The sequence below is a fragment of the Terrapene carolina genome, unplaced genomic scaffold (assembly GCF_002925995.2).
Source record: "Terrapene carolina triunguis isolate 2854851 unplaced genomic scaffold, T_m_triunguis-2.0 Scaffold17, whole genome shotgun sequence".
Lineage (NCBI taxonomy): Eukaryota > Metazoa > Chordata > Testudines > Emydidae > Terrapene > Terrapene triunguis.
The window spans coordinates 7,024,391-7,033,954 of NW_020664368.1; positions in this window are offsets into that span (position 1 = coordinate 7,024,391).

The following is a 9,564-nucleotide window of genomic DNA, read 5'->3' on the forward strand; positions in this document are numbered from 1 at the left end:
ATAATTTTTATCTATCATCACTCAAAACTGGAAACATGCACACTTAAACTTTGACCCACAAAACTTAGCTACCAGGAATCATAGCTCTTTATTTGTCAGATAAAAGTCCCTAACACATGTCTACAACATGTATTTCATCATAGGTCTCAAAATGTATTTGTAAAGAGGAAATCAACGTTGAGTAAATGTGTTTCTATTGGGGTCAGTTCTTGGCCTTATGCTATTTAACATTTTTATCAATGACCTGGAAGAAAACATAAAATCATCACTGCTAATATTTGCAGATGTGGAGGGGTAAACAATGAAGAGGATAAATCACTTTTACAGAGAAATCTGATCACCTGGTAAACTGGGTGCAAGCAAACAATACATATTTTAATACAGCTAAATGTAAATGTATACATCTAGGTACAAAGAATATAGGCCATACTTACAGAATTGGGGACTCTATCCTGAGAAACCAGTGACTCTGAGAAAGATTTGGGGGTCATGATGGATAATCATCTGAACATGAACTCCCAGTGCAATGCTGTGGCCAAAAGAACCAATGTGAACTTTGGATGCATAAACAGGAGCATCTTAAGCAGGAGCACAGAGATTATTTTACTTCTGTTGTTCCCACTGCTGTGACCGCTCCTGGAATGCTGTGTCCAGTTCTGGTGTCCACAATTGACAAAGGGTGTTGATAAATTGGAGAGGGTTCAGAGGAGAGCCATGAAAATGATTGAAGGATTCGAAAACATACCTTATAATGACCAACACAAAGAGCTCAGTTTATTTATCCTAAGAAAGAGAAAGTTAAGGGATGACTTGCTTACAACCTGCAAGGGAAGCGGCAGACTGCAGGGACGGGCTAGCCGCTGCTTCCCGCAGCTCCCATTGGCTGGGAAGAGCGAACCGCGGCCACTGGGAGCTGAGGGGGGCCGTGCCTGCGGACAGTCAACGTCAGCAAAATGTCTTGCGGCCCACAATCAGATTACCCTGCTGGGCTGCAGGTTGCCCACCACTGGTATAACATGATTCAATGGCTGGAAATTGAAACAAGACAAATTCAGACTGGAAATAGGATATACATTTTTAACGATGAGGGTATTAACCTTTGGAACAATTTATCAAAGGTCATGGTGGATTCCCCATCAATGGCAATTCTATAATCAAGATTGGATGTGTTTTCTAAAAGGTACATGCTAGGAATTATTTTGGGGAAGTTCCATGGCCTGTGTTATACAGGAAGTCAGACTAGACTATTACAATTTTCTCTTCTGGTCTTGGAATCTATGAATTGATAATATCTGCAGTAATTATAACTATCTTGCCTTACAGAATCTTGAACACAGATACTGTCAAGTGTAGGGAGAATAAGGAGAGTAGGAGAGGGACACTGAGGACTATATTCTTGGTGTAAATAAAAACTCTAACAAAAAAATTCCCCAAAAAATGTTTCAATTATGTGGTTTTAAATTACTTTTCATTGTCAAATTTCCTTCAATTTTATGTAAAAAACAACAACAACAACAACAAAAACGTAAAAACATTTTAAAATGTTCAAAGTAAAATAATTTTTAAAAGTTTCATTTGACTCTAAATCAATATTCTTAGTGTAAATCCAGTGGAACAATGCCAATCTAAACTAATTTAGAATAGGGCAAACAGGCAGAAAAAGAACGAAGCTTACGAGCCATCTAGTTTATATGCAATGTCCATAATATATCAGAATACTCAGTTAAAATCAGTGCATTTCTTCTACTAGATACAACTGTCTGTTAATAAGAGGACATTATCCTGGGCTGTGACTCTTAGCATCTTGATGACATTACTACCATATAACCTGCTAAGAGAAAAATGGCCTATTTGGATGCTAGTTTATTAGGAACTGCAGAAAAGAAGAAAGTATCCTTTTATTTCCCTCTAGACATGCAATACTGCACTTATTTCGCAGTTATGTGTTTGGTTTGGAGTTGCGAGTAGTTCTATTCACACACATATCTATTTTATCAACATCTATTTCAAATGTACTATTTTGTCCCTTAGATGTCACTTAGAGATGTTTCTGTCTCTTGAAAGCTTCATGATGGTTGAAGCATTCATTAAGCAGAGACATATCCATGGACAATAATATAGTTAAACTTGAGAGATAGCCATTGACCTTTTTTTCTATTAACTAAATTTCTATTATTAGCATGAAAACTTGACAAGTAATTTACACCTCCTTAAAAACAATTAGCAGAACTATATTATTGTATTTATACTTCTGATTTGGTAATAAATTAATCTGTCCATAATGCATATTTGATACATTCTCAAGGTAGACTAGAATTAGTTTAAGAATTAATTATTGAACTATAGAAGCCCTGCATCTTTGAAAACAGAATTGATTTTAGGATTACGTCAGTTGAATGCCAAAGTTGGGTCTGATCAGGCCAATACAAGAGCTGAACAGTCTGAGGAGAGAGGCTCTTTGGGGATATAAGGTGCAGGGTTGGAAAAGAAAAATAGGGAACAAACTTTTTAGCACCAGATTGAATAGATTCCTGAAATAATCCAGGTACAGACCTTGTGGATCATCAGTTAGGGAGAGCAGCAGAAAGGGATATATAGTATGATAAGAACCAAGTAAGGGCAGCAAAAACATAATTGCAGCAGGATATTACCCTGAGAGGCCAAAAGGATGAAAGGAGAGAAAAGGAGAAATCCCTCTCTTGAAATTCAGATCAGTTTCTTTACTACAAATAATTCAATATGTAACTACTTTATTTAACTCTTGTCACCAAGACTAGATATACAATGAATACATTTTCTTTTGTTTCAATCTGAACTTTTCTGACTATTCTTAATAGAGTTTGTTTTTACTTAGACTGCTTGATTCTTAAATTGGTGTAAAGTGACTGTGCTATGTTCTTGAAAGGAAGAACATTTCCCCATACATCCAGGAAGAAAATGGGACCTATTAGGGAGTACTCATCCAATATGAATCCCTAAAATGTGCCACTAACATATTGTTTGCCAGTAGTAGGGCATAGGGAGAGTTGGTAGAACATGAACTGTACCAGAAATGGAGGATTCAGGTATACGACAAATATATATCCTGAAAGAGTAATAAATTAATGGAGATATCCTATCTCCTAGAACTGGGTTTAGCAGGCCAATGCTCAAACCACTGAGCTATCCCTCCCCCAAAAGGTCACCAAGTCCAGCCCCCTGCCTTCACTAGCAGGACCAAGTACTGATTTTTGCCCCAGATCCCTAAGTGGCCCCCTCAAGGATTGAACTCACAACCCTGGGTTTAGCAGGCCAATGCTCAAACCACTGAGCTATCCCTCCCCCCAATAATACTCTTATTCTGACTCAGAGTTTTCTTTCTGAAAAAACAAACAAACAAAAACATAATAATATCAGAGAGATACACGGAAAATTTTAATTGAGAAAGAAAAGTTTACAGTATGGCTGTGAATGAAGATCAAAGGGAAGATTGAAGGGAAATGAGTGGCCTTTGTTTCTCACCTATGACAAAAGATTTTAAGTGCAGCCTGAAGTTTTAAAGGCATCATCCAGTTGTCACTGAAGTCAGAAAAGTCTTTCCAATGATTTCAAGAAGGGATGAAATGGGTCCTAAGTGCATAGAGTTGAATGACTTCTATTCAATCTATATTATGCATGAATCTGTTGCCAGCCTAAAAGGGCCCGAGGAGGCAAACAGCGAGGTTCGTTGCCCGGTGTGCTTGGCACCAATAAAGACACCGAGGTGGAGAAACAAAGCAAATTTATTCAAGATCTCTGAATAGGCATTAGGAGACCAACATATCTCAAATCAAGTGCAGCACATACAAACAAATTTTCCCTTTTATATTCCAAGCAATTTCTGTGCAAGCCTTTGTCTATTTCACCCTTACCCCTCCCTTTCAGACAACAGTTAAAGCAGGTACACAGTGTGCATGTTAGAAACTTTCCCTTCACCTGCTTATCTTTTGGCCTTGCAAGGCCTGTTTACAGCAGTCTTCCCCCGTCTTATCACTACAGCGTTTGTGAGTGAGCAAAACAGCAGCTGTCTGCTAGAAAAGCTGACTATTACATATTCTGCTTCAGCATCAAGGCAATTAGCATGGAAGTAGGTGAGAGTTCACAAGATGGAGTTCTGTGGTTCAGGTAGGCCCAGAGCAAAAGAGTTTCATCGGCACTTTTGGCCTTCCACTCTCCCGAGTTACCTGGTAGCTATGCCTAGTGGACCCCAACAAATCCATATCATTAATGTACCTCACTTACAGACCTATCCAACATGCCTCTTTTTGTTTCATTTCAACAGGTAAAATAAAATTGTTTGTTTTACAATTCACTTAAACCAGAATATAAATATATTTATTAAACAGACACTTTAGAAAGGGGAATCAGAAGTCTGCACAGCATTATCCATGAATTACACAAAATATTTCAATAAACATTTGATAAAGTAAAGTTACACTAAATTCACTTCTTGGGTTGTAAAGGCACTTGATCTTTGGCCTTTTCATGAGGGAAAACCTCAAGAAGTTTGGCTGTATGGTCTGGATAAGCAAAGTAAAAGTAAAATTTCCAATGCAAAACTCTGAAATCAGCCTCCAAATATCTATGACCTCCCTCTCCCCAGCAGGTAATCCTGAGACCCCCCTGTCAGTCCACCAAAGGCTGAGTCTTCAGTGTCATTACCTTTTCCAGGCGGGAGATCCTACTTTATCGGACTTAGTGAACACAGCAACTGTAATATACAAATGTGACCTGCATCAAAATGTGCCTCACTGCCATCTTAATTTCTGTCAATTTAATGTACCATTCCATGGTTTCACAGATATGGTAGGCCCATCAAAATGAGTCTAACTCCACACTTTTCACCCCAGACATTGCAGGAGGCACATTTTAACAGATAAGGGAAGCTCCCCAAAATATCTCCACTCTTGTTTTCATTCCTCAGACTTGTAAAAATGTTAGGGCTGGGGTGAAATATGGGTCAGTGGGCACATTTGAAAGTTAAAGAGTAGGTGATGCACTTTTTTGGGTGGTAGGGTGACCAGATGTCCCAATTTTTGGGTCTTTTTCTTATATGGACTCCTATTACCCCCCATCCCCTGTCCCGATTTTTCACACTTGCTGTCTGGTCACTCTATTGGGGGGATACCCTGCATTCTTCATATATAACATAGTGGCTGAATACGTGTTTTAAGTATAAAACTCAATTCAGTATTATCTGTGGACCTGAGAGCAGCACTTCCATAATGTGAGTTACCAATAAAATAAAATCACAGGAAGAGTGTAAGTTTGTGCTATATTCCATGGAAACTTTGGGTTGGTGACTTTAACTACGCTTCATGTCGGAAGAGTTTGGGGGTAGGCAGGTCATTTGTTGGTTTTAAGCCAGACTGTCCAGCTTTTATTTGGTGTGTCCCCTGTCCAGTACTGATGTAAAACCAGGCATGGTTTTGTCTAGAATCATGCACTGAGGATGCCATTTTGAAGAGCACACTGTTCTACCCACACTGGCATGACCTTGATTGCACAGTGTGTGTGTGTGAGTTCATGCTGTTAGGGGAGGCATGGCATACTCTTAAAAATTGCATCCTGCATGCAGCATGGCCACTCATACACAATGCGTGTGAGATCATGCAGTTGGGGTGGGACCACACAGTTCCTGTAAGTACCAGAATGTCCAGTATTCTGGGGGAGCTTTGGTGGCCACCCTATTTAGGGGTTGTATGTCCTTTCCTCATTGGTTATGGAATATAAGGTTAAATCTAAGGCCAGGTGTCCATAACAATGAATCATTTCACCGTTTTAATCATACATGCAACTGAAGTTCTTCAAGGATTGTGTTATGGTTTTTGAGAGGACCAAGGGACACTTCAGGAAGAAATCTAGGGTTCTGGATTTGTCAGTCCCTGTTGTGATGAACATGTGGAGTTCAGAAAGAGAAGAGACCATTTTCTGGACATAGACCTGATAATTGACATTTAATATCAGTTTTCCTCGGGTCTCAACTATGGAGCACAGAGCTGATGTGGAAACTAATCAATAAGGTTTATTTTTTTCAGTGCAATTTCAGTGGCTAGTTAGATTACAACTACTCATATTTCATTGATGCACAAGGCCACTGGTTTTGCTTGTTATTAAGAACTAGCTGAATGAGTAAGCTGGGCCTTTCTTCACCTGAATCTCTTCAGATGGGAACTTGGCTCATCATGACCACAAAACAATTAGGTATGTGATGTTGCCTTGCTACTTACCTCTGACCTTAGATGCCATGTGTCATGTGCCAAAATGGAGCTCATATGAGTGTGTCAATTTTATATGTGAGTCCTGCAGATCCCCAACTACACTCCTAATTTCCTATATAAAGTCACTAAGGTTTTGCCTGTCAAATCATTTAGGTTTATTGCCAAAAGTGATTTTTACATCTATGTGAAAAACAGTGCTTATTAATTGGCTCAGGGAGGGAAAGAAGGACTAGTTCTCCAGGAAAGGGAGATTTTCAGTTTTAGGTTCTAGTTAATTGAACCCACATCTCTAACTCAAGCTTGATCACTAACAACTAATGTTAACCCAACTGCCCGTTTTAGATCAGTAGCCTCACATGAAGCTCACTCATTCCACAGGATCCTAGAAATGTAGGTTTAAGGCATGACCAAGTAAATGTAGACCATCTATGACAGGTGTTTTTCCAACCTGTTCTTAAAAAACCTCTAATGATGAAGATTCCACAACTTCCCTTGGAAGACTATTCCAGAATTAACTACCCTTTATAGTTAGAATTTTGTTCCTAATATCTAAACTAAATCTCCCTTGCAGCAGATTAAGCCGATTACTTCTTGTCCTACCTTCAGTTGACATGGAGAATAATTGATTACCTCTTTATAATAGTTCTTAACATATTCGAAGACTATCAGATCCCTCCCACACCCCCCCCCCCCCCTCAGTATTCTTTTCTCAAGACTAAACATGCCCAGTTTTTGTTTTTTTATTTCCTCATGTTAGGTTTTCTAAACCTTTTATCATTTTTGTTGCTATCCTCTGGACTCTGTCTGCAATTTGTCCACACCTTTCCTAAAGTGTGGCACCCAGAACTGGACACACTACTCCAGTTGAGGCCTCACCAGTGCTGAGTAGAGCAGGAAAACTACCTTCTGTGTCTTACATATGAACATCTGTTAATACACCACAGAATGTTATTTGCTTTTTACGCAACTGGATCACTTTGTGGGTACATATTCAATGTGTGATCCACTAAAACCTCTAGATGCTTTTCAGCAGCACTACTGCATAGCCAGTTATTCCCGATTTTGTAGCTGTACATTTGATTTATTTTTCCTGCCAAGTGAAACACTTTGCTCTTGTTCTTACTACATTTCATCATGTTGATTTCACACCAATTCTCCAGTTTGTCAAGGTTGTTTTGAATTCTAATCTTGTCCTCCAAAATGCTTGCAACCTTTTCCAATTTGGTGTCATTTGCAACTGTTATAATCAAACTCTCCACTCCATTATCCAATCATTAATGAAAATACTGAACAGCACCAGACCCAGGACTAACCCCTTTGGGATCCCTCTAGATTCACCTTTCCAGTTTGACAATGAACTTTTGATAATTACTTGATGAAAATGGTCTTTCAACCAGTTGTGCACCCACATTATAGTAATTTCATCTAGACTGCTTTTCCTTAGTTTGCTTGAGAGAATGTTATGTAGAACTGTGCCAAAAGCCTTACTAAAACCAAGATGTACCACATTTACTGTTTCTTCCATATCCACTAAGTCAATAAGCCAGTCAAAGAATGAAATTAGGTTGGTTTGGCATGATTTGCTCTTGACAAATCAGTGCTGGCTATCCTTAAAATCCTGTTATCCTCTAGGTGCCTACAAATTGATTGTTAAATAATTTAGTCAAGTAATTTTACAGGTTTCAAAGTTAGGCTGACTGTTGTATGATTCCCTGGGTCCTCTTTGTTCCTCTTTTTAAAGACGGATACTTTGTTTGTCCTTCTCCAATCCTCTGGGACCTCACCCATCCCACAGGAGTTCTCAAAGATAATCATTAACAGTTCTGAGATTATTTCAGTTAGTTCCTTGACAACTTGAATATATCTGACTCATCTAAATATTCTAAATTTTCTATTCTTTCCCTATTTTGGATTTCTTTCTTCCCCCTGGTTGTTAATATTAATTGTGTTAAGTATTTAATCGCCATTTACTTTTTTAGTGAAGACTGAAAGATGCTTGTCTGGTCAAGACCCCAGTGGTGCAGTCAGAGGCAGAGCTAGCAATGGTGTGGGTAAAATGCATTTTTCCTCCCATTGAGGTTCTTCCTTGTAGAGCAGGGATCGGCAACCTTCACCCTGCGGCCCACCAGGGTAAGCCCCCTGGCGGGCTGGGCCGGTTTGTTTACCTGCTGCGTCCGCAGGTTCAGCCGATTGTGGCTCCTACTGGCCGTCCCAGGCCAATGGGGGTGGCAGGAAGTGGCACGGGCAAAGGGATGTGCTGGCCGCCGCTTCCCACCGCCCCCATTGGCCTGGAGTGGCGAACCGCAGCCAGTGAGAGCCACGATCGGCCGAACCTGCGGAAGCAGCAGGTAAACAAACCGGCCCGGCCCCTGACGGCCCACATGCCGAAGGTTGCTGATCCCTGTTGTAGAGTATCTGCATCAGGAGCGTAGCTGGGGGGGAGCAGGGGGAGCGGCTGCTCCCCCACTGAGCACATTCTCCAAGAGTGGCGCCTTGGCTGTCCACTCCGTTGGTGCCCCAGTCCCCGCCGAGCTCACCTCCGCCTCCTCCCCTGAGCCCCGGCTGCGTTCTACTTCTCCCCCTGGCGACTAGCGCTTGGGCCGCAAAACAGGTGATTTGCGTGGCGCCGGCAAGCCTGGGAGGGAGAACCCGGCGCGCTGGGGAAGAGGCGGGGCCAGGGCGGGGATTTCGGGAGGGGTCCAGTAGGGGCAGGGAGGGGGTGGAGTTGGGGTGGGGCAGAGGGCGGGGCGGGTTTCAAGAGGGGCAGGGGGGGGGGGGAGGGGGGGGGGGGACGGGGGGGGGGGTGTTGGGGGGGGATGGCGGCGGCGGGGGGGGGGAAACGACCAGGCAGGCGGGGGGGCCGCGCAGGCAGGGAGGCGTGGAGGAAGGAGGTGAGGACCTCCTGGCTCCCAGCCGACCAGATGCAGCCTCGGCTAACTGTGCAGGCAGGGCTCGGGGGCGGGCAGCCTGAAGCTGGAGAGCCGAGGCTGAGGCCCCGCGGGCAGCCCAGAGCGACTGGAGCCTTAACCCCGAGAGCCTCGGTCTTGCCTTTGCCCACCACCGCCCAGCCCCTGAGCTCTCCCTTTCCCGCCCCCCAGCCCCTGCTTCAGGGTCAGTGGCCACTGCCCCCGAGCCCTCACCGCTGAGCCTCCCCGTCCACCGCACATAGGCGTGTGGCGGGTGTGCCCAGGCGTGGCAAGCCGCGGGGTCCGCGCTCCCGGGCCTGAGCGCCCGGCCGAGAGCAGCAAGCCGCCGGCCCCTCCCCCGCCTTCCCCACTCCCCTGGAGCCATGCCGCCGCGTGCAGCACTCTGGGGGCCGGGGCTC